A 23,886-nucleotide genomic window follows, 5' to 3' on the forward strand; every position below is an offset into this window, starting at 1 on the left:
TTACTTTTGGTTCTCTGTCACAACTTTTCAATGTTAGCAGAATTTTAGAAAGTATGCTGAATCTTTGTACTTGCTTGCAATTTTTCTCTATAATGCTAGTTGCCAAAGTATCTATACATGTTTTGAAACTTCAGTTGTGAGAAAATCTCTTGAAAGACAGGGAACTTGACAGAAATTCCTGACATCAAGAAATTAGATTATTTGGACTCTGTCTGAGCATGTTCATCACAAACTTAAAAGATCTTTTGGAAATCATAAAGAACCTTGAAATTGAGATATTTATGGGAAAGGAGCCCTGCAGCAACTGTTCGTTCAGCTACCAAAATGTGACATATGCTGAAATAACCATAGAGCCCTGTAGCAAGGCTTCGATCAGCTCTCAATTTGTGGTGAAAGAGTCCATCAAATACAGCAACAGTTGGGCCAGTGGCGCAATGGATAACGCGTCTGACTACGGATCAGAAGATTGTAGGTTCGACTCCTACCTGGCTCGGAAAAGTTGCCGTGATCGTATAGTGGTTAGTACTCTGCGTTGTGGCCGCAGCAACCCCGGTTCGAATCCGGGTCACGGCATGCTACTTTTGTTTCTCTGTCACAACTTTTCAATGTTAGCAGAATTTTAGAAAGTATGCTGAATCTTTGTACTTGCTTGCAATTTTTCGCTATAATGCTAGTTGCCAAAGTATCTATACATGTTTTGAAACTTCAGTTGTGAGAAAATCTCTTGAAAGACAGGGAACTTGACAGAAATTCCTGACATCAAGAAATTAGATTATTTGGACTCTGTCTGAGCATGTTTATCACAAACTTTAAAGATCTTTTGGAAATCACAAAGAACCTTGAAATTGAGATATTTATGGGAAAGGAGCCCTGCAGCAACTGTTCGTTCAGCTACCAAAATGTGACATATGCTGAAATAACCATAGAGCCCTGTAGCAAGGCTTCGATCAGCTCTCAATTTGTGGTGAAAGAGTCCATCAAATACAAAAACAGTTGTGCCAGTGGCGCAATGGATAACGCGTCTGACTACAGATCAGAAGATTATAGGTGCGACTCCTACCTGGTTTGGAAAAATTGCAGTGATCGTTTGGTGGTTAGTACTCTGCGTTGTGGCCGCAGCAACCCCGGGTCACGGCATGTTACTTTTGTTTCTCTGTCACTACTTTTCAATGTTAGCAGAATTTTAGAAAGTATGCTGAATCTTTGTACTTGCTTGCAATTTTTCGCTATAATGCTAGTTGCCAAAGTATCTATACATGTTTTGAAACTTCAGTTGTGAGAAAATCTCTTGAAAGACAGGGAACTTGACAGAAATTCCTGACATCAAGAAATTAGATTATTTGGATTCTGTCTGAGTATGTTCATCACAAACTTGAAAGATCTTTTGGAAATCACAAAGAACCTTGAAATTGAGATATTTATGGGAAAGGAGCCCTGCAGCAACTGTTGGTTCAGCTACCAAAATGTGACATATGCTGAAATAACCATAGAGCCCTGTAGCAAGGCTTCGATCAGCTCTCAATTTGTGGTGAAAGAGTCCATCAAATACAACAACAGTTGTGCCAGTGGTGCAATGGATAACGTGTCTGACTACGGATCAGAAGATTATAGGTTTGACTCCTAACTGGTTTGGAAAAATTGCAGTGATCGTATGGTGGTTAGTACTCTCCATTGTGACAGCAGCAACCACGGTTCGAATCCAGGTCACAGCATGTTACTTTTGGTTCTCTGTCACAACTTTTCAATGTTAGCAGAATTTTAGAAAGTATGCTGAATCTTTGTACTTGCTTTCAATTTTTCTCTATAATGTTAGTTGCCAAAGTATCTATACATGTTTTGAAACTTCAGTTGTGAGAAAATCTCTTGAAAGACAGGGAACTTGACAGAAATTCCTGACATCAAGAAATTAGATTATTTGGACTCTGTCTGAGCATGTTTATCACAAACTTTAAAGATCTTTTGGAAATCACAAAGAACCTTGAAATTGAGATATTTATGGGAAAGGAGCCCTGCAGCAACTGTTCGTTCAGCTACCAAAATGTGACATATGCTGAAATAACCATAGAGCCCTGTAGCAAGGCTTCGATCAGCTCTCAATTTGTGGTGAAAGAGTCCATCAAATACAAAAACAGTTGTGCCAGTGGCGCAATGGATAACGCGTCTGACTACAGATCAGAAGATTATAGGTGCGACTCCTACCTGGTTTGGAAAAATTGCAGTGATCGTTTGGTGGTTAGTACTCTGCGTTGTGGCCGCAGCAACCCCGGGTCACGGCATGTTACTTTTGTTTCTCTGTCACTACTTTTCAATGTTAGCAGAATTTTAGAAAGTATGCTGAATCTTTGTACTTGCTTGCAATTTTTCGCTATAATGCTAGTTGCCAAAGTATCTATACATGTTTTGAAACTTCAGTTGTGAGAAAATCTCTTGAAAGACAGGTAACTTGACAGAAATTCCTGACATCAAGAAATTAGATTATTTGGACTCTGTCTGAGCATGTTCATCACAAACTTTAAAGATCTTTTGGAAATCACAAAGAACCTTGAAATTGAGATATTTATGGGAAAGGAGCCCTGCAGCAACTGTTCGTTCAGCTACCAAAATGTGACATATGCTGAAATAACCATAGAGCCCTGTAGCAAGGCTTCGATCAGCTCTCAATTTGTGGTGAAAGAGTCCATCAAATACAAGAACAGTTGTGCCAGTGGCGCAATGGATAACGCGTCTGACTACAGATCAGAAGATTGTAGGTGCAACTCCTACCTGGCTCGGAAAAGTTGCCGTGATCGTATAGTGGTTAGTACTCTGCGTTGTGGCCGCAGCAACCCCGGTTCGAATCCGGGTCACGGCATGTTAGTTTTGTTTCTCTGTCACAACTTTTCAATGTTAGCAGAATTTTAGAAAGTATGCTGAATCTTTGTACCTGCTTGCAATTTTTCGCTATAATGCTAGTTGCCAAAGTATCTATACATGTTTTAAAACTTAAGTTGTGAGAAAATCTCTTGAAAGACTGGGAACATGACAGAAATTCCTGACATCAAGAAATTAGATTATTTGGATTCTGTCTGAGCATGTTCATCACAAACTTGAAAGATCTTTTGGAAATCACAAAGAACCTTGAAATTTAGATATTTATGGGAAAGGAGCCCTGCAGCAACTGTTCGTTCAGCTACCAAAATGTGACATATGCTGAAATAAGCATAGAGCCCTGTAGCAAGGCTTCGATCAGCTCTCAATTTCTGGTGAAAGAGTCCATCAAATACAAGAACAGTTGTGCCAGTGGCGCAATGGATAACGTGTCTGACTACAGATCAGAAGATTGTAGGTGCGACTCCTACCTGGATTGGAAAAGTTGCCGTGATCGTATAGTGGTTAGTACTCTGCGTTGTGGCGGCAGCAACCCCGGTTCGAATCCGGGTCACGGCATGTTAGTTTTGTTTCTCTGTCACAACTTTTCAATGTTAGCAGAATTTTAGAAAGTATGCTGAATCTTTGTACTTGCTTGCAATTTTTCGCTATAATGCTAGTTGCCAAAGTATCTATACATGTTTTAAAACTTAAGTTGTGAGAAAATCTCTTGAAAGACTGGGAACTTGACAGAAATTCCTGACATCAAGAAATTAGATTATTTGGATTCTGTCTGAGCATGTTCATCACAAACTTGAAAGATCTTTTGGAAATCACAAAGAACCTTGAAATTGAGATATTTATGGGAAAGGAGCCCTGCAGCAACTGTTGGTTCAGCTACCAAAATGTGACATATGCTGAAATAACCATAGAGCCCCGTAGCAAGGCTTCGATCAGCTCTCAATTTGTGGTGAAAGAGTCCATCAAATACAACAACAGTTGTGCCAGTGGCGCAATGGATAACGCGTCTGACTACAGATCAGAAGATTGTAGGTGCGACTCCTACCCGGCTCGCAAAAGTTGCCGTGATCGTATAGTGGTAAGTACTCTGCGTTGTGGCCGCAGCAACCCCGGTTCGAATCCGGGTCACGGCATGTTAGTTTTGTTTCTCTGTCACAACTTTTCAATGTTAGCAGAATTTTAGAAAGTATGCTGAATCTTTGTACTTGCTTGCAATTTTTCGCTATAATGCTAGTTGCCAAAGTATCTATACATGTTTTAAAACTTAAGTTGTGAGAAAATCTCTTGAAAGACTGGGAACTTGACAGAAATTCCTGACATCAAGAAATTAGATTATTTGGATTCTGTCTGAGCATGTTCATCACAAACTTGAAAGATCTTTTGGAAATCACAAAGAACCTTGAAATTGAGATATTTATGGGAAAGGAGCCCTGCAGCAACTGTTGGTTCAGCTACCAAAATGTGACATATGCTGAAATAACCATAGAGCCCCGTAGCAAGGCTTCGATCAGCTCTCAATTTGTGGTGAAAGAGTCCATCAAATACAACAACAGTTGTGCCAGTGGCGCAATGGATAACGCGTCTGACTACGGATCAGAAGATTGTAGGTTTGACTCCTACCTGGATCGGAAAAGTTGCCGTGATCGTATAGTGGTTAGTACTCTGCGTTGTGGCCGCAGCAACCCTGGTTCGAATCCGGGTCACGGCATGTTAGTTTTGTTTCTCTGTCACAACTTTTCAATGTTAGCAGAATTTTAGAAAGTATGCTGAATCTTTATACTTGCTTGCAATTTTTCGCTATAATGCTAGTTGCCAAAGTATCTATACATGTTTTGAAACTTCAGTTGTGGGAAAATCTCTTGAAAGACAGGTAACTTGACAGAAATTCCTGACATTAAGAAATTAGATTATTTGGACTCTGTCTGAGCATGTTCATCACAAACTTGAAAGATCTTTTGGAAATCACAAAGAACCTTGAAATTGAGATATTTATGGGAAAGGAGCCCTGCAGCAACTGTTCGTTCAGCTACCAAAATGTGACATATGCTGAAATAACCATAGAGCCCTGTAGCAAGGCTTCGATCAGCTCTCAATTTGTGGTGAAAGAGTCCATCAAATACAACAACAGTTGTGCCAGTGGCGCAATGGATAACGTGTCTGACTACGGGTCAGAAGATTGTAGGTTTGACTCCTACCTGGTTTGGAAAAATTGCAGTGATCGTATGGTGGTTAGTACTCTGCGTTGTGGCCGCAGCAACCCCGGTTCGAATACGGGTCACGGCATGTTAGTTTTGTTTCTCTGTCACAACTTTTCAATGTTAGCAGAATTTTAGAAAGTATGCTGAATCTTTGTACTTGTTTGCAATTTTTCGCTATAATGCTAGTTGCCAAAGTATCTATACATGTTTTAAAACTTAAGTTGTGAGAAAATCTCTTGAAAGACTGGGAACTTGACAGAAATTCCTGACATCAAGGAATTAGATTATTTGGATTCTGTCTGAGCATGTTCATCACAAACTTGAAAGATCTTTTGGAAATCACAAAGAACCTTGAAATTGAGATATTTATGGGAAAGGAGCCCTGCAGCAACTGTTGGTTCAGCTACCAAAATGTGACATATGCTGAAATAACCATAGAGCCCCGTAGCAAGGCTTCGATCAGCTCTCAATTTGTGGTGAAAGAGTCCATCAAATACAACAACAGTTGTGCCAGTGGCGCAATGGATAACGCGTCTGACTACAGATCAGAAGATTGTAGGTTTGACTCCTACCTGGATTGGAAAAGTTGCCGTAATCGTATAGTGGTTAGTACCCTGCGTTGTGGCAGCAGCAACCCCGGTTCGAATCCAGGTCACGGCATGTTACTTTTGTTTCTCTGTCACAACTTTTCAATGTTAGCAGAATTTTAGAAAGTATGCTGAATCTTTGCACTTGCTTGCAATTTTTCGCTATAATGCTAGTTGCCAAAGTATCTATACATGTTTTGAAACTTCAGTTGTGAGAAAATCTCTTGAAAGACAGGTAACTTGACAGAAATTCCTGACATTAAGAAATTAGATTATTTGGACTCTGTCTGAGCATGTTCATCACAAACTTGAAAGATCTTTTGGAAATCACAAAGAACCTTGAAATTGAGATATTTATGGGAGAGGAGCCCTGCAGCAACTGTTCGTTCAGCTACCAAAATGTGACATATGCTGAAATAACCATAGAGCCCTGTAGCAAGGCTTCGATCAGCTCTCAATTTGTGGTGAAAGAGTCCATCAAATACAACAACAGTTGTGCCAGTGGCGCAATGGATAACGTGTCTGACTACGGGTCAGAAGATTGTAGGTTTGACTCCTACCTGGTTTGGAAAAATTGCAGTGATCGTATGGTGGTTAGTACTCTGCGTTGTGGCCGCAGCAACCCCGGTTCAATCCGGGTCACAGCATGTTAGTGTTGTTTCTCTGTCACAACTTTTCAATGTTAGCAGAATTTTAGAAAGTATGCTGAATCTTTGTACTTGCTTGCAATTTTTCTCTATAATGCTAGTTGCCAAAGTATCTATACATGTTTTGAAACTTCAGTTGTGAGAATATCTCTTGAAAGACAGGTAACTTGACAGAAATTCCTGACATCAAGAAATTAGATTATTTGGACTCTGTCTGAGCATGTTCATCACAAACTTAAAAGATCTTTTGGAAATCACAAAGAACCTTGAAATTGAGATATTTATGGGAAAGGAGCCCTGCAGCAACTGTTCGTTCAGCTACCAAAATGTGACATATGCTGAAATAACCATAGAGCCCTGTAGCAAGGCTTCGATCAGCTCTCAATTTGTGGTGAAAGAGTCCATCAACTACAGCAACAGTTGGGCCAGTGGCGCAATGGATAACGCGTCTGACTACGGATCAGAAGATTGTAGGTTCGACTCCTACCTGGCTCGGAAAAGTTGCCGTGATCGTATAGTGGTTAGTACTCTGCGTTGTGGCCGCAGCAACCCTGGTTCGAATCCGGGTCACGGCATGTTACTTTTGTTTCTCTGTCACAACTTTTCAATGTTAGCAGAATTTTAGAAAGTATGCTGAATCTTTGTACTTGCTTGCAATTTTTCGCTATAATGCTAGTTGCCAAAGTATCTATACATGTTTTGAAACTTCAGTTGTGAGAAAATCTCTTGAAAGACAGGGAACTTGACAGAAATTCCTGACATCAAGAAATTAGATTATTTGGACTCTGTCTGAGCATGTTTATCACAAACTTTAAAGATCTTTTGGAAATCACAAAGAACCTTGAAATTGAGATATTTATGGGAAAGGAGCCCTGCAGCAACTGTTCGTTCAGCTACCAAAATGTGACATATGCTGAAATAACCATAGAGCCCTGTAGCAAGGCTTCGATCAGCTCTCAATTTGTGGTGAAAGAGTCCATCAAATACAAGAACAGTTGTGCCAGTGGCGCAATGGATAACGCGTCTGACTACAGATCAGAAGATTGTAGGTGCGACTCCTACCTGGCTCGGAAAAGTTGCCGTGATCGTATAGTGGTTAGTACTCTGCGTTGTGGCCGCAGCAACCCCGGTTCGAATCCGGGTCACGGCATGTTACTTTCGTTTCTCTGTCACAACTTTTCAATGTTAGCAGAATTTTAGAAAGTATGCTGAATCTTTGTACTTGCTTGCAATTTTTCGCTATAATGCTAGTTGCCAAAGTATCTATACATGTTTTAAAACTTAAGTTGTGAGAAAATCTCTTGAAAGACTGGGAACTTGACAGAAATTCCTGACATCAAGAAATTAGATTATTTGGATTCTGTCTGAGCATGTTCATCACAAACTTGAAAGATCTTTTGGAAATCACAAAGAACCTTGAAATTGAGATATTTATGGGAAAGGAGCCCTGCAGCAACTGTTCGTTCAGCTACCAAAATGTGACATATGCTGAAATAACCATAGAGCCCTGTAGCAAGGCTTCGATCAGCTCTCAATTTGTGGTGAAAGAGTCCATCAACTACAGCAACAGTTGGGCCAGTGGCGCAATGGATAACGCGTCTGACTACGGATCAGAAGATTGTAGGTTCGACTCCTACCTGGCTCGGAAAAGTTGCCGTGATCGTATAGTGGTTAGTACTCTGCGTTGTGGCCGCAGCAACCCTGGTTCGAATCCGGGTCACGGCATGTTACTTTTGTTTATCTGTCACAACTTTTCAATGTTAGCAGAATTTTAGAAAGTATGCTGAATCTTTGTACTTGCTTGCAATTTTTCGCTATAATGCTAGTTGCCAAAGTATCTATACATGTTTTGAAACTTCAGTTGTGAGAAAATCTCTTGAAAGACAGGTAACTTGACAGAAATTCCTGACATTAAGAAATTAGATTATTTGGACTCTGTCTGAGCATGTTTATCACAAACTTTAAAGATCTTTTGGAAATCACAAAGAACCTTGAAATTGAGATATTTATGGGAAAGGAGCCCTGCAGCAACTATTGGTTCAGCTACCAAAATGTGACATATGCTGAAATAACCATAGAGCCCTGTAGCAAGGCTTCGATCAGCTCTCAATTTGTGGTGAAAGAGTCCATCAAATACAACAACAGTTGTGCCAGTGGCGCAATGGATAACGCATCTGACTACGGATCAGAAGATTGTAGGATTGACTCCTACCTGGTTTGGAAAAATTGCAGTGATCGTGTGGTGGTTAGTACTCTGCGTTGTGGCCGCAGCAACCCCGGTTCAATCCAGGTCACGGTTTGTTTCTCTGTCACAACTTTTCAATGTTAGCAGAATTTTAGAAAGTATGCTGAATCTTTGTACTTGCTTGCAATTTTTCGCTATAATGCTAGTTGCCAAAGTATCTATACATGTTTTGAAACTTCAGTTGTGAGAAAATCTCTTGAAAGACAGGGAACTTGACAGAAATTCCTGACATCAAGAAATTAGATTATTTGGATTCTGTCTGAGCATGTTCATCACAAACTTGAAAGATCTTTTGGAAATCACAAAGAACCTTGAAATTGAGATATTTATGGGAAAGGAGCCCTGCAGCAACTGTTCGTTCAGCTACCAAAATGTTACATATGCTGAAATAACCATAGAGCCCTGTAGCAAGGCTTCGATCAGCTCTCAATTTGTGGTGAAAGAGTCCATCAAATACAGCAACAGTTGGGCCAGTGGCGCAATGGATAATGCGTCTGACTACAGATCAGAAGATTGTAGGTGCGACTCCTACCTGGCTCGGAAAAGTTGCCGTGATCGTATAGTGGTTAGTACTCTGCGTTGTGGCTGCAGCAACCCCGGTTCGAATCCGGGTCACAGCATGTTACTTTTGGTTCTCTGTCACAACTTTTCAATGTTAGCAGAATTTTAGAAAGTATGCTGAATCTTTGTACTTGCTTGCAATTTTTCTCTATAATGCTAGTTGCCAAAGTATCTATACATGTTTTGAAACTTCAGTTGTGAGAAAATCTCTTGAAAGACAGGGAACTTGACAGAAATTCCTGACATCAAGAAATTAGATTATTTGGACTGTGTCTGAGCATGTTCATCACAAACTTGAAAGATCTTTTGGAAATCACAAAGAACCTTGAAATTGAGATATTTATGGGAAAGGAGCCCTGCAGCAACTGTTCGTTCAGCTACCAAAATGTTACATATGCTGAAATAACCATAGAGCCCTGTAGCAAGGCTTCGATCAGCTCTCAATTTGTGGTGAAAGAGTCCATCAAATACAGCAACAGTTGGGCCAGTGGCGCAATGGATAATGCGTCTGACTACAGATCAGAAGATTGTAGGTGCGACTCCTACCTGGCTCGGAAAAGTTGCCGTGATCGTATAGTGGTTAGTACTCTGCGTTGTGGCTGCAGCAACCCCGGTTCGAATCCGGGTCACAGCATGTTACTTTTGGTTCTCTGTCACAACTTTTCAATGTTAGCAGAATTTTAGAAAGTATGCTGAATCTTTGTACTTGCTTGCAATTTTTCTCTATAATGCTAGTTGCCAAAGTATCTATACATGTTTTGAAACTTCAGTTGTGAGAAAATCTCTTGAAAGACAGGGAACTTGACAGAAATTCCTGACATCAAGAAATTAGATTATTTGGACTCTGTCTGAGCATGTTCATCACAAACTTAAAAGATCTTTTGGAAATCATAAAGAACCTTGAAATTGAGATATTTATGGGAAAGGAGCCCTGCAGCAACTGTTCGTTCAGCTACCAAAATGTGACATATGCTGAAATAACCATAGAGCCCTGTAGCAAGGCTTCGATCAGCTCTCAATTTGTGGTGAAAGAGTCCATCAAATACAGCAACAGTTGGGCCAGTGGCGCAATGGATAACGCGTCTGACTACGGATCAGAAGATTGTAGGTTCGACTCCTACCTGGCTCGGAAAAGTTGCCGTGATCGTATAGTGGTTAGTACTCTGCGTTGTGGCCGCAGCAACCCCGGTTCGAATCCGGGTCACGGCATGTTACTTTTGTTTCTCTGTCACAACTTTTCAATGTTAGCAGAATTTTAGAAAGTATGCTGAATCTTTGTACTTGCTTGCAATTTTTCGCTATAATGCTAATTGCCAAAGTATCTATACATGTTTTAAAACTTAAGTTGTGAGAAAATCTCTTGAAAGACTGGGAACTTGACAGAAATTCCTGACATCAAGAAATTAGATTATTTGGATTCTGTCTGAGCATGTTCATCACAAACTTGAAAGATCTTTTGGAAATCACAAAGAACCTTGAAATTGAGATATTTATGGGAAAGGAGCCCTGCAGCAACTGTTGGTTCAGCTACCAAAATGTGACATATGCTGAAATAACCATAGAGCCCTGTAGCAAGGCTTCGATCAGCTCTCAATTTGTGGTGAAAGAGTCCATCAAATACAACAACAGTTGTGCCAGTGGCGCAATGGATAACGCATCTGACTACGGATCAGAAGATTGTAGGTTTGACTCCTACCTGGTTTGGAAAAATTGCAGTGATCGTGTGGTGGTTAGTACTCTGCGTTGTGGCCGCAGCAACCCCGGTTCAATCCAGGTCACGGTTTGTTTCTCTGTCACAACTTTTCAATGTTAGCAGAATTTTAGAAAGTATGCTGAATCTTTGTACTTGCTTGCAATTTTTCTCTATAATGCTAGTTGCCAAAGTATCTATACATGTTTTGAAACTTCAGTTGTGAGAAAATCTCTTGAAAGACAGGGAACTTGACAGAAATTCCTGACATCAAGAAATTAGATTATTTGGACTGTGTCTGAGCATGTTCATCACAAACTTGAAAGATCTTTTGGAAATCACAAAGAACCTTGAAATTGAGATATTTATGGGAAAGGAGCCCTGCAGCAACTGTTCGTTCAGCTACCAAAATGTTACATATGCTGAAATAACCATAGAGCCCTGTAGCAAGGCTTCGATCAGCTCTCAATTTGTGGTGAAAGAGTCCATCAAATACAGCAACAGTTGGGCCAGTGGCGCAATGGATAATGCGTCTGACTACAGATCAGAAGATTGTAGGTGCGACTCCTACCTGGCTCGGAAAAGTTGCCGTGATCGTATAGTGGTTAGTACTCTGCGTTGTGGCTGCAGCAACCCCGGTTCGAATCCGGGTCACAGCATGTTACTTTTGGTTCTCTGTCACAACTTTTCAATGTTAGCAGAATTTTAGAAAGTATGCTGAATCTTTGTACTTGCTTGCAATTTTTCTCTATAATGCTAGTTGCCAAAGTATCTATACATGTTTTGAAACTTCAGTTGTGAGAAAATCTCTTGAAAGACAGGGAACTTGACAGAAATTCCTGACATCAAGAAATTAGATTATTTGGACTCTGTCTGAGCATGTTCATCACAAACTTAAAAGATCTTTTGGAAATCATAAAGAACCTTGAAATTGAGATATTTATGGGAAAGGAGCCCTGCAGCAACTGTTCGTTCAGCTACCAAAATGTGACATATGCTGAAATAACCATAGAGCCCTGTAGCAAGGCTTCGATCAGCTCTCAATTTGTGGTGAAAGAGTCCATCAAATACAGCAACAGTTGGGCCAGTGGCGCAATGGATAACGCGTCTGACTACGGATCAGAAGATTGTAGGTTCGACTCCTACCTGGCTCGGAAAAGTTGCCGTGATCGTATAGTGGTTAGTACTCTGCGTTGTGGCCGCAGCAACCCCGGTTCGAATCCGGGTCACGGCATGTTACTTTTGTTTCTCTGTCACAACTTTTCAATGTTAGCAGAATTTTAGAAAGTATGCTGAATCTTTGTACTTGCTTGCAATTTTTCGCTATAATGCTAGTTGCCAAAGTATCTATACATGTTTTGAAACTTCTTTTGTGAGAAAATCTCTTGAAAGACAGGGAACTTGACAGAAATTCCTGACATCAAGAAATTAGATTATTTGGACTCTGTCTGAGCATGTTTATCACAAACTTTAAAGATCTTTTGGAAATCACAAAGAACCTTGAAATTGAGATATTTATGGGAAAGGAGCCCTGCAGCAACTGTTCGTTCAGCTACCAAAATGTGACATATGCTGAAATAACCATAGAGCCCTGTAGCAAGGCTTCGATCAGCTCTCAATTTGTGGTGAAAGAGTCCATCAAATACAAGAACAGTTGTGCCAGTGGCGCAATGGATAACGCGTCTGACTACAGATCAGAAGATTGTAGGTGCGACTCCTACCTGGCTTGGAAAAGTTGCCGTGATCGTATAGTGGTTAGTACTCTGCGTTGTGGCCGCAGCAACCCCGGTTCGAATCCGGGTCACGGCATGTTACTTTTGTTTCTCTGTCACAACTTTTCAATGTTAGCAGAATTTTAGAAAGTATGCTGAATCTTTGTACTTGCTTGCAATTTTTCGCTATAATGCTAGTTGCCAAAGTATCTATACATGTTTTAAAACTTAAGTTGTGAGAAAATCTCTTGAAAGACTGGGAACTTGACAGAAATTCCTGACATCAAGAAATTAGATTATTTGGATTCTGTCTGAGCATGTTCATCACAAACTTGAAAGATCTTTTGGAAATCACAAAGAACCTTGAAATTGAGATATTTATGGGAAAGGAGCCCTGCAGCAACTGTTGGTTCAGCTACCAAAATGTGACATATGCTGAAATAACCATAGAGCCCTGTAGCAAGGCTTCGATCAGCTCTCAATTTGTGGTGAAAGAGTCCATCAAATACAACAACAGTTGTGCCAGTGGCGCAATGGATAACGCATCTGACTACAGATCAGAAGATTGTAGGTTCGACTCCTACCTGGTTTGGAAAAATTGCAGTGATCGTGTGGTGGTTAGTACTCTGTGTTGTGGCCGCAGCAACCCCGGTTCAATCCAGGTCACGGTTTGTTTCTCTGTCACAACTTTTCAATGTTAGCAGAATTTTAGAAAGTATGCTGAATCTTTGTACTTGCTTGCAATTTTTCGCTATAATGCTAGTTGCCAAAGTATCTATACATGTTTTGAAACTTCAGTTGTGAGAAAATCTCTTGAAAGACAGGGAACTTGACAGAAATTCCTGACATCAAGAAATTAGATTATTTGGACTCTGTCTGAGCATGTTCATCACAAACTTAAAAGATCTTTTGGAAATCATAAAGAACCTTGAAATTGAGATATTTATGGGAAAGGAGCCCTGCAGCAACTGTTCGTTCAGCTACCAAAATGTGACATATGCTGAAATAACCATAGAGCCCTGTAGCAAGGCTTCGATCAGCTCTCAATTTGTGGTGAAAGAGTCCATCAAATACAGCAACAGTTGGGCCAGTGGCGCAATGGATAACGTGTCTGACTACGGATCAGAAGATTGTAGGTTTGACTCCTACCTGGCTCGGAAAAGTTGCCGTGATCGTATAGTGGTTAGTACTCTGCGTTGTGGCCGCAGCAACCCCGGTTCGAATCCGGGTCACGGCATGTTACTTTTGTTTCTCTGTCACAACTTTTCAATGTTAGCAGAATTTTAGAAAGTATGCTGAATCTTTGTACTTGCTTGCAATTTTTCGCTATAATGCTAGTTGCCAAAGTATCTATACATGTTTTGAAACTTCAGTTGTGAGAAAATCTCTTGAAAGACAGGGAACTTGACAGAAATTCCTGACATCAAGAAATTAGATTATTTGGATTCTGTCTGAGCATGTTCATCACAAACTTGAAAGATCTTTTGGAAATCACAAAGAACCTTGAAATTGAGATATTTATTGGAAAGGAGCCCTGCAGCAACTGTTCGTTCAGCTACCAAAATGTGACATATGCTGAAATAACCATAGAGCCCTGTAGCAAGGCTTCGATCAGCTCTCAATTTGTGGTGAAAGAGTCCATCAAATACAAGAACAGTTGTGCCAGTGGCGCAATGGATAACGCGTCTGACTACAGATCAGAAGATTGTAGGTGCGACTCCTACCTGGCTTGGAAAAGTTGCCGTGATCGTATAGTGGTTAGTACTCTGCGTTGTGGCCGCAGCAACCCCGGTTCGAATCCGGGTCACGGCATGTTAGTTTTGTTTCTCTGTCACAACTTTTCAATGTTAGCAGAATTTTAGAAAGTATGCTGAATCTTTGTACTTGCTTGCAATTTTTCGCTATAATGCTAGTTGCCAAAGTATCTATACATGTTTTAAAACTTAAGTTGTGAGAAAATCTCTTGAAAGACTGGGAACTTGACAGAAATTCCTGACATCAAGAAATTAGATTATTTGGATTCTGTCTGAGCATGTTCATCACAAACTTGAAAGATCTTTTGGAAATCACAAAGAACCTTGAAATTGAGATATTTATGGGAAAGGAGCCCTGCAGCAACTGTTGGTTCAGCTACCAAAATGTGACATATGCTGAAAAAACCATAGAGCCCTGTAGCAAGGCTTCGATCAGCTCTCAATTTGTGGTGAAAGAGTCCATCAAATACAACAACAGTTGTGCCAGTGGCGCAATGGATAACGCATCTGACTACGGATCAGAAGATTGTAGGTTTGACTCCTACCTGGTTTTTTAAAAATTGCAGTGATCGTGTGGTGGTTAGTACTTTGCGTTGTGGCCGCAGCAACCCCAGTTCAATCCAGGTCACGGTTTGTTTCTCTGTCACAACTTTTCAATGTTAGCAGAATTTTAGAAAGTATGCTGAATCTTTGTACTTGCTTGCAATTTTTCGCTATAATGCTAGTTGCCAAAGTATCTATACATGTTTTGAAACTTCAGTTGTGAGAAAATCTCTTGAAAGACAGGGAACTTGACAGAAATTCCTGACATCAAGAAATTAGATTATTTGGACACTGTCTGAGCATGTTCATCACAAACTTAAAAGATCTTTTGGAAATCACAAAGAACCTTGAAATTGAGATATTTATGGGAAAGGAGCCCTGCAGCAACTGTTCGTTCAGCTACCAAAATGTTACATATGCTGAAATAACCATAGAGCCCTGTAGCAAGGCTTCGATCAGCTCTCAATTTGTGGTGAAAGAGTCCATCAAATACAGCAACAGTTGGGCCAGTGGCGCAATGGATAATGCGTCTGACTACAGATCAGAAGATTGTAGGTGCAACTCCTACCTGGCTCGGAAAAGTTGCCGTGATCGTATAGTGGTTAGTACTCTGCGTTGTGGCTGCAGCAACCCCGGTTCGAATCCGGGTCACAGCATGTTACTTTTGGTTCTCTGTCACAACTTTTCAATGTTAGCAGAATTTTAGAAAGTATGCTGAATCTTTGTACTTGCTTGCAATTTTTCTCTATAATGCTAGTTGCCAAAGTATCTATACATGTTTTGAAACTTCAGTTGTGAGAAAATCTCTTGAAAGACAGGGAACTTGACAGAAATTCCTGACATCAAGAAATTAGATTATTTGGACTCTGTCTGAGCATGTTCATCACAAACTTAAAAGATCTTTTGGAAATCATAAAGAACCTTGAAATTGAGATATTTATGGGAAAGGAGCCCTGCAGCAACTGTTCGTTCAGCTACCAAAATGTGACATATGCTGAAATAACCATAGAGCCCTGTAGCAAGGCTTCGATCAGCTCTCAATTTGTGGTGAAAGAGTCCATCAAATACAGCAACAGTTGGGCCAGTGGCGCAATGGATAACGCGTCTGACTACGGATCAGAAGATTGTAGGTTCGACTCCTACCTGGCTCGGAAAAGTTGCCGTGATCGTATAGTGGTTAGTACTCTGCGTTGTGGCCGCAGCAACCCCGGTTCGAATCCGGGTCACGGCATGTTACTTTTGTTTCTCTGTCACAACTTTTCAATGTTAGCAGAATTTTAGAAAGTATGCTGAATCTTTGTACTTGCTTGCAATTTTTCGCTATAATGCTAGTTGCCAAAGTATCTATACATGTTTTGAAACTTCAGTTGTGAGAAAATCTCTTGAAAGACAGGGAACTTGACAGAAATTCCTGACATCAAGAAATTAGATTATTTGGACTCTGTCTGAGCATGTTCATCACAAACTTGAAAGATCTTTTGGAAATCACAAAGAACCTTGAAATTGAGATATTTATGGGAAAGGAGCCCTGCAGCAACTGTTCGTTCAGCTACCAAAATGTGACATATGCTGAAATAACCATAGAGCCCTGTAGCAAGGCTTCGATCAGCTCTCAATTTGTGGTGAAAGAGTCCATCAAATACAAAAACAGTTGTGCCAGTGGCGCAATGGATAACGCGTCTGACTACAGATCAGAAGATTGTAGGTGCGACTCCTACCTGGTTTGGAAAAATTGCAGTGATCGTTTGGTGGTTAGTACTCTGCGTTGTGGCCGCAGCAACCCCGGGTCACGGCATGTTACTTTTGTTTCTCTGTCACTACTTTTCAATGTTAGCAGAATTTTAGAAAGTATGCTGAATCTTTGTACTTGCTTGCAATTTTTCGCTATAATGCTAGTTGCCAAAGTATCTATACATGTTTTGGAACTTCAGTTGTGAGAAAATCTCTTGAAAGACAGGGAACTTGACAGAAATTCCTGACATCAAGAAATTAGATTATTTGGATTCTGTCTGAGCATGTTCATCACAAACTTGAAAGATCTTTTGGAAATCACATAGAACCTTGAAATTGAGATATTTATAGGAAAGGAGCCCTGCAGCAACTGTTGGTTCAGCTACCAAAATGTGACATATGCTGAAATAACCATAGAGCCCTGTAGCAAGGCTTCGATCAGCTCTCAATTTGTGGTGAAAGAGTCCATCAAATACAACAACAGTTGTGCCAATGGCGCAATGGATAACGTGTCTGACTACGGATCAGAAGATTGTAGGTGCGACTCCTACCTGGCTTGGAAAAGTTGCCGTGATCGTATAGTGGTTAGTACTCTGCGTTGTGACCGCAGCAACCCTGGTTCGAATCCGGGTCACGGTATGTTAGTTTTGTTTCTCTGTCACAACTTTTTAATGTTAGCAGAATTTTAGAAAGTATGCTGAATCTTTGTACTTGCTTGCAATTTTTCTCTATAATACTAGTTGCCAAAGTATCTATACATGTTTTAAAATTTAAGTTGTGAGAAAATCTCTTGAAAGACTGGGAACTTGACAGAAATTCCTGACATCAAGAAATTAGATTATTTGAATTCTGTCTGAGCATGTTCATCACAAACTTGAAAGATCTTTTGGAAATCACAAAGAACCTTGAAATTGAGATATTTATGGGAAAGGAGCCCTGCAGCAACTGTTGGTTCAGCTACCAAAATGTGACATATGCTGAAATAACCATAGAGCCCTGTAGCAAGGCTTCGATCAGCTCTCAATTTGTGGTGAAAGAGTCCATCAAATACAACAACAGTTGTGCCAGTGGCGCAATGGATAACGTGTCTGACTACGGATCAGAAGATTGTAGGTTTGACTCCTACCTGGTTTGGAAAAATTGCAGTGATCGTTTGGTGGTTAGTACTCTGCGTTGTGGCCGCAGCAACCCCGGGTCACGGCATGTTACTTTTGTTTCTCTGTCACAACTTTTCAATGTTAGCAGAATTTTAGAAAGTATGCTGAATCTTTGTACTTGCTTGCAATTTTTTGCTATAATGCTAGTTGCCAAAGTATCTATACATGTTTTGAAACTTCAGTTGTGAGAAAATCTCTTGAAAGACTGGGAACTTGACAGAAATTCCTGACATCAAGAAATTAGATTATTTGGACTCTGTCTGAGCATGTTCATCACAAACTTGAAAGATCTTTTGGAAATCACAAAGAACCTTGAAATTGAGATATTTATGGGAAAGGAGCCCTGCAGCAACTGTTCGTTCAGCTACCAAAATGTGACATATGCTGAAATAACCATAGAGCCCTGTAGCAAGGCTTCGATCAGCTCTCAATTTGTGGTGAAAGAGTCCATCAAATACAGCAACAGTTGGGCCAGTGGCGCAATGGATAACACGTCTGACTACAGATCAGAAGATTGTAGGTTTGACTCCTACCTGGATCGGAAAAGTAGCCGTGATCGTATAGTGGTTTGTACTCTGCGTTGTGGCAGCAGCAACCATGGTTCGAATCCGGGTCACGGCATGTTACTTTTGTTTCTCTGTCACAACTTTTCAATGTTAGCAGAATTTTAGAAAGTATGCTGAATCTTTGCACTTGCTTGCAATTTTTCGCTATAATGCTAGTTGCCAAAGTATCTATACATGTTTTGAAACTTCAGTTGTGAGAAAATCTCTTGAAAGACAGGTAACTTGACAGAAATTCCTGACATTAAGAAATTAGATTATTTGGACTCTGTCTGAGCATGTTCATCACAAACTTGAAAGATCTTTTGTAAATCACAAAGAACCTTGAAATTGAGATATTTATGGGAGAGGAGCCCTGCAGCAACTGTTCGTTCAGCTACCAAAATGTGACATATGCTGAAATAACCATAGAGCCCTGTAGCAAGGCTTCGATCAGCTCTCAATTTGTGGTGAAAGAGTCCATCAACTACAGCAACAGTTGGGCCAGTGGCGCAATGGATAACGCGTCTGACTACGGATCAGAAGATTGTAGGTTCGACTCCTACCTGGCTCGGAAAAGTTGCCGTGATCGTATAGTGGTTAGTACTCTGCGTTGTGGCCGCAGCAACCCTGGTTCGAATCCGGGTCACGGCATGTTACTTTTGTTTCTCTGTCACAACTTTTCAATGTTAGCAGAATTTTAGAAAGTATGCTGAATCTTTGCACTTGCTTGCAATTTTTCGCTATAATGCTAGTTGCCAAAGTATCTATACATGTTTTGAAACTTCAGTTGTGAAAAAATCTCTTGAAAGACAGGTAACTTGACAGAAATTCCTGACATCAAGAAATTAGATTATTTGGACTCTGTCTGAGCATGTTCATCACAAACTTAAAAGATCTTTTGGAAATCATAAAGAACCTTGAAATTGAGATATTTATGGGAAAGGAGCCCTGCAGCAACTGTTCGTTCAGCTACCAAAATGTGACATATGCTGAAATAACCATAGAGCCCTGTAGCAAGGCTTCGATCAGCTCTCAATTTGTGGTGAAAGAGTCCATCAAATACAGCAACAGTTGGGCCAGTGGTGCAATGGATAACGCGTCTGACTACGGATCAGAAGATTGTAGGTTCGACTCCTACCTGGCTCGGAAAAGTTGCCGTGATCGTATAGTGGTTAGTACTCTGCGTTGTGGCCGCAGCAACCCCGGTTCGAATCCGGGTCACGGCATGTTACTTTTGTTTCTCTGTCACAACTTTTCAATGTTAGCAGAATTTTAGAAAGTATGCTGAATCTTTGCACTTGCTTGCAATTTTTCGCTATAATGCTAGTTGCCAAAGTATCTATACATGTTTTGAAACTTCTTTTGTGAGAAAATCTCTTGAAAGACAGGGAACTTGACAGAAATTCCTGACATCAAGAAATTAGATTATTTGGACTCTGTCTGAGCATGTTTATCACAAACTTTAAAGATCTTTTGGAAATCACAAAGAACCTTGAAATTGAGATATTTATGGGAAAGGAGCCCTGCAGCAACTGTTCGTTCAGCTACCAAAATGTGACATATGCTGAAATAACCATAGAGCCCTGTAGCAAGGCTTCGATCAGCTCTCAATTTGTGGTGAAAGAGTCCATCAAATACAAGAACAGTTGTGCCAGTGGCGCAATGGATAACGCGTCTGACTACAGATCAGAAGATTGTAGGTGCGACTCCTACCTGGCTTGGAAAAGTTGCCGTGATCGTATAGTGGTTAGTACTCTGCGTTGTGGCCGCAGCAACCCCGGTTCGAATCCGGGTCACGGCATGTTACTTTTGTTTCTCTGTCACAACTTTTCAATGTTAGCAGAATTTTAGAAAGTATGCTGAATCTTTGTACTTGCTTGCAATTTTTCGCTATAATGCTAGTTGCCAAAGTATCTATACATGTTTTAAAACTTAAGTTGTGAGAAAATCTCTTGAAAGACTGGGAACTTGACAGAAATTCCTGACATCAAGAAATTAGATTATTTGGATTCTGTCTGAGCATGTTCATCACAAACTTGAAAGATCTTTTGGAAATCACAAAGAACCTTGAAATTGAGATATTTATGGGAAAGGAGCCCTGCAGCAACTGTTGGTTCAGCTACCAAAATGTGACATATGCTGAAATAACCATAGAGCCCTGTAGCAAGGCTTCGATCAGCTCTCAATTTGTGGTGAAAGAGTCCATCAAATACAACAACAGTTGTGCCAGTGGCGCAATGGATAACGCATCTGACTACAGATCAGAAGATTGTAGGTTCGACTCCTACCTGGTTTGGAAAAATTGCAGTGATCGTGTGGTGGTTAGTACTCTGTGTTGTGGCCGCAGCAACCCCGGTTCAATCCAGGTCACGGTTTGTTTCTCTGTCACAACTTTTCAATGTTAGCAGAATTTTAGAAAGTATGCTGAATCTTTGTACTTGCTTGCAATTTTTCGCTATAATGCTAGTTGCCAAAGTATCTATACATGTTTTGAAACTTCAGTTGTGAGAAAATCTCTTGAAAGACAGGGAACTTGACAGAAATTCCTGACATCAAGAAATTAGATTATTTGGACACTGTCTGAGCATGTTCATCACAAACTTAAAAGATCTTTTGGAAATCACAAAGAACCTTGAAATTGAGATATTTATGGGAAAGGAGCCCTGCAGCAACTGTTCGTTCAGCTACCAAAATGTTACATATGCTGAAATAACCATAGAGCCCTGTAGCAAGGCTTCGATCAGCTCTCAATTTGTGGTGAAAGAGTCCATCAAATACAGCAACAGTTGGGCCAGTGGCGCAATGGATAATGCGTCAATTTGTGGTGAAAGAGTCCATCAAATACAACAACAGTTGTGCCAGTGGCGCAATGGATAACGTGTCTGACTACGGATCAGAAGATTGTAGGTGCGACTCCTACCTGGCTTGGAAAAGTTGCCGTGATCGTATAGTGGTTAGTACTCTGCGTTGTGGCCGCAGCAACCCCGGTTCGAATCCGGGTCACGGTATGTTAGTTTTGTTTCTCTGTCACAACTTTTTAATGTTAGCAGAATTTTAGAAAGTATGCTGAATCTTTGTACTTGCTTGCAATTTTTCTCTATAATACTAGTTGCCAAAGTATCTATACATGTTTTAAAACTTAAGTTGTGAGAAAATCTCTTGAAAGACTGGGAACTTGACAGAAATTCCTGACATCAAGAAATTAGATTATTTGAATTCTGTCTGAGCATGTTCATCACAAACTTGAAAGATCTTTTGGAAATCACAAAGAACCTTGAAATTGAGATATTTATGGGAAAGGAGCCCTGCAGCAACTGTTGGTTCAGCTACCAAAATGTGACATATGCTGAAATAACCATAGAGCCCTGTAGCAAGGCTTCGATCAGCTCTCAATTTGTGGTGAAAGAGTCCATCAAATACAACAACAGTTGTGCCAGTGGCGCAATGGATAACGTGTCTGACTACGGATCAGAAGATTGTAGGTTTGACTCCTACCTGGTTTGGAAAAATTGCAGTGATCGTTTGGTGGTTAGTACTCTGCGTTGTGGCCGCAGCAACCCCGGGTCACGGCATGTTACTTTTGTTTCTCTGTCACAACTTTTCAATGTTAGCAGAATTTTAGAAAGTATGCTGAATCTTTGTACTTGCTTGCAATTTTTCGCTATAATGCTAGTTGCCAAAGTATCTATACATGTTTTGAAACTTCAGTTGTGAGAAAATCTCTTGAAAGACTGGGAACTTGACAGAAATTCCTGACATCAAGAAATTAGATTATTTGGACTCTGTCTGAGCATGTTCATCACAAACTTGAAAGATCTTTTGGAAATCACAAAGAACCTTGAAATTGAGATATTTATGGGAAAGGAGCCCTGCAGCAACTGTTCGTTCAGCTACCAAAATGTGACATATGCTGAAATAACCATAGAGCCCTGTAGCAAGGCTTCGATCAGCTCTCAATTTGTGGTGAAAGAGTCCATCAAATACAGCAACAGTTGGGCCAGTGGCGCAATGGATAACACGTCTGACTACAGATCAGAAGATTGTAGGTTTGACTCCTACCTGGATCGGAAAAGTAGCCGTGATCGTATAGTGGTTTGTACTCTGCGTTGTGGCAGCAGCAACCCCGGTTCGAATCCGGGTCACGGCATGTTACTTTTGTTTCTCTGTCACAACTTTTCAATGTTAGCAGAATTTTAGAAAGTATGCTGAATCTTTGCACTTGCTTGCAATTTTTCGCTATAATGCTAGTTGCCAAAGTATCTATACATGTTTTGAAACTTCAGTTGTGAGAAAATCTCTTGAAAGACAGGTAACTTGACAGAAATTCCTGACATTAAGAAATTAGATTATTTGGACTCTGTCTGAGCATGTTTATCACAAACTTTAAAGATCTTTTGGAAATCACAAAGAACCTTGAAATTGAGATATTTATGGGAAAGGAGCCCTGCAGCAACTGTTCGTTCAGCTACCAAAATGTGACATATGCTGAAATAACCATAGAGCCCTGTAGCAAGGCTTCGATCAGCTCTCAATTTGTGGTGAAAGAGTCCATCAAATACAAGAACAGTTGTGCCAGTGGCGCAATGGATAACGCGTCTGACTACAGATCAGAAGATTGTAGGTGCGACTCCTACCTGGCTTGGAAAAGTTGCCGTGATCGTATAGTGGTTAGTACTCTGCGTTGTGGCCGCAGCAACCCAGGTTCGAATCCGGGTCACGGCATGTTACTTTTGTTTCTCTGTCACAACTTTTCAATGTTAGCAGAATTTTAGAAAGTATGCTGAATCTTTGTACTTGCTTGCAATTTTTTGCTATAATGCTAGTTGCCAAAGTATCTATACATGTTTTAAAACTTAAGTTGTGAGAAAATCTCTTGAAAGACTGGGAACTTGACAGAAATTCCTGACATCAAGAAATTAGATTATTTGGATTCTGTCTGAGCATGTTCATCACAAACTTGAAAGATCTTTTGGAAATCACAAAGAACCTTGAAATTGAGATATTTATGGGAAAGGAGCCCTGCAGCAACTGTTGGTTCAGCTACCAAAATGTGACATATGCTGAAATAACCATAGAGCCCTGTAGCAAGGCTTCGATCAGCTCTCAATTTGTGGTGAAAGAGTCCATCAAATACAACAACAGTTGTGCCAGTGGCGCAATGGATAACGCATCTGACTACAGATCAGAAGATTGTAGGTTCGACTCCTACCTGGTTTGCAAAAATTGCAGTGATCGTGTGGTGGTTAGTACTCTGTGTTGTGGCCACAGCAACCCCGGTTCAATCCAGGTCACGGTTTGTTTCTCTGTCACAACTTTTCAATGTTAGCAGAATTTTAGAAAGTATGCTGAATCTTTGTACTTGCTTGCAATTTTTCGCTATAATGCTAGTTGCCAAAGTATCTATACATGTTTTGAAACTTCAGTTGTGAGAAAATCTCTTGAAAGACGGGTAACTTGACAGAAATTCCTGACATCAAGAAATTAGATTATTTGGATTCTGTCTGAGCATGTTCATCACAAACTTGAAAGATCTTTTGGAAATCACAAAGAACCTTGAAATTGAGATATTTATTGGAAAGGAGCCCTGCAGCAACTGTTCGTTCAGCTACCAAAATGTGACATATGCTGAAATAACCATAGAGCCCTGT

The 23,886-nt window shown here is 40.4% G+C and overlaps 28 non-coding genes across 28 annotated transcripts; all 28 read left to right on the plus strand.

Annotated features, from left to right (window-relative positions):
• Positions 1 to 420: 420 nt before the first annotated feature.
• On the plus strand, positions 421 to 493 carry TRNAR-ACG (transfer RNA arginine (anticodon ACG)). Its single transcript has one exon. It is a non-coding gene; the product is annotated as a tRNA-Arg (tRNA).
• Positions 494 to 501: 8 nt separating this feature from the next.
• Positions 502 to 573, plus strand: TRNAH-GUG (transfer RNA histidin (anticodon GUG)). The gene has a single exon. It is a non-coding gene; the product is annotated as a tRNA-His (tRNA).
• A 2,206-nt stretch (positions 574 to 2,779) lies between these two features.
• Positions 2,780 to 2,851, plus strand: TRNAH-GUG (transfer RNA histidin (anticodon GUG)). The gene has a single exon. It is a non-coding gene; the product is annotated as a tRNA-His (tRNA).
• A 1,078-nt stretch (positions 2,852 to 3,929) lies between these two features.
• TRNAH-GUG (transfer RNA histidin (anticodon GUG)) lies at positions 3,930 to 4,001 on the plus strand. Its single transcript has one exon. It is a non-coding gene; the product is annotated as a tRNA-His (tRNA).
• Positions 4,002 to 4,504: 503 nt separating this feature from the next.
• On the plus strand, positions 4,505 to 4,576 carry TRNAH-GUG (transfer RNA histidin (anticodon GUG)). The gene has a single exon. It is a non-coding gene; the product is annotated as a tRNA-His (tRNA).
• Positions 4,577 to 6,722: 2,146 nt separating this feature from the next.
• On the plus strand, positions 6,723 to 6,795 carry TRNAR-ACG (transfer RNA arginine (anticodon ACG)). Its single transcript has one exon. It is a non-coding gene; the product is annotated as a tRNA-Arg (tRNA).
• Positions 6,796 to 6,803: 8 nt separating this feature from the next.
• On the plus strand, positions 6,804 to 6,875 carry TRNAH-GUG (transfer RNA histidin (anticodon GUG)). The gene has a single exon. It is a non-coding gene; the product is annotated as a tRNA-His (tRNA).
• A 503-nt stretch (positions 6,876 to 7,378) lies between these two features.
• TRNAH-GUG (transfer RNA histidin (anticodon GUG)) lies at positions 7,379 to 7,450 on the plus strand. The gene has a single exon. It is a non-coding gene; the product is annotated as a tRNA-His (tRNA).
• A 422-nt stretch (positions 7,451 to 7,872) lies between these two features.
• On the plus strand, positions 7,873 to 7,945 carry TRNAR-ACG (transfer RNA arginine (anticodon ACG)). Its single transcript has one exon. It is a non-coding gene; the product is annotated as a tRNA-Arg (tRNA).
• Positions 7,946 to 7,953: 8 nt separating this feature from the next.
• On the plus strand, positions 7,954 to 8,025 carry TRNAH-GUG (transfer RNA histidin (anticodon GUG)). The gene has a single exon. It is a non-coding gene; the product is annotated as a tRNA-His (tRNA).
• Positions 8,026 to 10,162: 2,137 nt separating this feature from the next.
• TRNAR-ACG (transfer RNA arginine (anticodon ACG)) lies at positions 10,163 to 10,235 on the plus strand. The gene has a single exon. It is a non-coding gene; the product is annotated as a tRNA-Arg (tRNA).
• An 8-nt stretch (positions 10,236 to 10,243) lies between these two features.
• Positions 10,244 to 10,315, plus strand: TRNAH-GUG (transfer RNA histidin (anticodon GUG)). The gene has a single exon. It is a non-coding gene; the product is annotated as a tRNA-His (tRNA).
• A 1,562-nt stretch (positions 10,316 to 11,877) lies between these two features.
• Positions 11,878 to 11,950, plus strand: TRNAR-ACG (transfer RNA arginine (anticodon ACG)). Its single transcript has one exon. It is a non-coding gene; the product is annotated as a tRNA-Arg (tRNA).
• Positions 11,951 to 11,958: 8 nt separating this feature from the next.
• TRNAH-GUG (transfer RNA histidin (anticodon GUG)) lies at positions 11,959 to 12,030 on the plus strand. Its single transcript has one exon. It is a non-coding gene; the product is annotated as a tRNA-His (tRNA).
• Positions 12,031 to 12,533: 503 nt separating this feature from the next.
• Positions 12,534 to 12,605, plus strand: TRNAH-GUG (transfer RNA histidin (anticodon GUG)). The gene has a single exon. It is a non-coding gene; the product is annotated as a tRNA-His (tRNA).
• Positions 12,606 to 13,592: 987 nt separating this feature from the next.
• Positions 13,593 to 13,665, plus strand: TRNAR-ACG (transfer RNA arginine (anticodon ACG)). The gene has a single exon. It is a non-coding gene; the product is annotated as a tRNA-Arg (tRNA).
• Positions 13,666 to 13,673: 8 nt separating this feature from the next.
• On the plus strand, positions 13,674 to 13,745 carry TRNAH-GUG (transfer RNA histidin (anticodon GUG)). Its single transcript has one exon. It is a non-coding gene; the product is annotated as a tRNA-His (tRNA).
• A 503-nt stretch (positions 13,746 to 14,248) lies between these two features.
• Positions 14,249 to 14,320, plus strand: TRNAH-GUG (transfer RNA histidin (anticodon GUG)). The gene has a single exon. It is a non-coding gene; the product is annotated as a tRNA-His (tRNA).
• A 1,563-nt stretch (positions 14,321 to 15,883) lies between these two features.
• Positions 15,884 to 15,956, plus strand: TRNAR-ACG (transfer RNA arginine (anticodon ACG)). The gene has a single exon. It is a non-coding gene; the product is annotated as a tRNA-Arg (tRNA).
• An 8-nt stretch (positions 15,957 to 15,964) lies between these two features.
• Positions 15,965 to 16,036, plus strand: TRNAH-GUG (transfer RNA histidin (anticodon GUG)). Its single transcript has one exon. It is a non-coding gene; the product is annotated as a tRNA-His (tRNA).
• Positions 16,037 to 17,103: 1,067 nt separating this feature from the next.
• Positions 17,104 to 17,175, plus strand: TRNAH-GUG (transfer RNA histidin (anticodon GUG)). Its single transcript has one exon. It is a non-coding gene; the product is annotated as a tRNA-His (tRNA).
• A 1,561-nt stretch (positions 17,176 to 18,736) lies between these two features.
• On the plus strand, positions 18,737 to 18,809 carry TRNAR-ACG (transfer RNA arginine (anticodon ACG)). Its single transcript has one exon. It is a non-coding gene; the product is annotated as a tRNA-Arg (tRNA).
• Positions 18,810 to 18,817: 8 nt separating this feature from the next.
• TRNAH-GUG (transfer RNA histidin (anticodon GUG)) lies at positions 18,818 to 18,889 on the plus strand. The gene has a single exon. It is a non-coding gene; the product is annotated as a tRNA-His (tRNA).
• A 422-nt stretch (positions 18,890 to 19,311) lies between these two features.
• On the plus strand, positions 19,312 to 19,384 carry TRNAR-ACG (transfer RNA arginine (anticodon ACG)). Its single transcript has one exon. It is a non-coding gene; the product is annotated as a tRNA-Arg (tRNA).
• An 8-nt stretch (positions 19,385 to 19,392) lies between these two features.
• On the plus strand, positions 19,393 to 19,464 carry TRNAH-GUG (transfer RNA histidin (anticodon GUG)). The gene has a single exon. It is a non-coding gene; the product is annotated as a tRNA-His (tRNA).
• A 503-nt stretch (positions 19,465 to 19,967) lies between these two features.
• TRNAH-GUG (transfer RNA histidin (anticodon GUG)) lies at positions 19,968 to 20,039 on the plus strand. The gene has a single exon. It is a non-coding gene; the product is annotated as a tRNA-His (tRNA).
• Positions 20,040 to 21,174: 1,135 nt separating this feature from the next.
• On the plus strand, positions 21,175 to 21,246 carry TRNAH-GUG (transfer RNA histidin (anticodon GUG)). The gene has a single exon. It is a non-coding gene; the product is annotated as a tRNA-His (tRNA).
• Positions 21,247 to 23,382: 2,136 nt separating this feature from the next.
• TRNAC-ACA (transfer RNA cysteine (anticodon ACA)) lies at positions 23,383 to 23,457 on the plus strand. Its single transcript has one exon. It is a non-coding gene; the product is annotated as a tRNA-Cys (tRNA).
• Positions 23,458 to 23,886: the final 429 nt, after the last annotated feature.

This window comes from Mixophyes fleayi, chromosome 4, assembly GCF_038048845.1.
Source record: "Mixophyes fleayi isolate aMixFle1 chromosome 4, aMixFle1.hap1, whole genome shotgun sequence".
NCBI lineage: Eukaryota > Metazoa > Chordata > Amphibia > Anura > Limnodynastidae > Mixophyes > Mixophyes fleayi.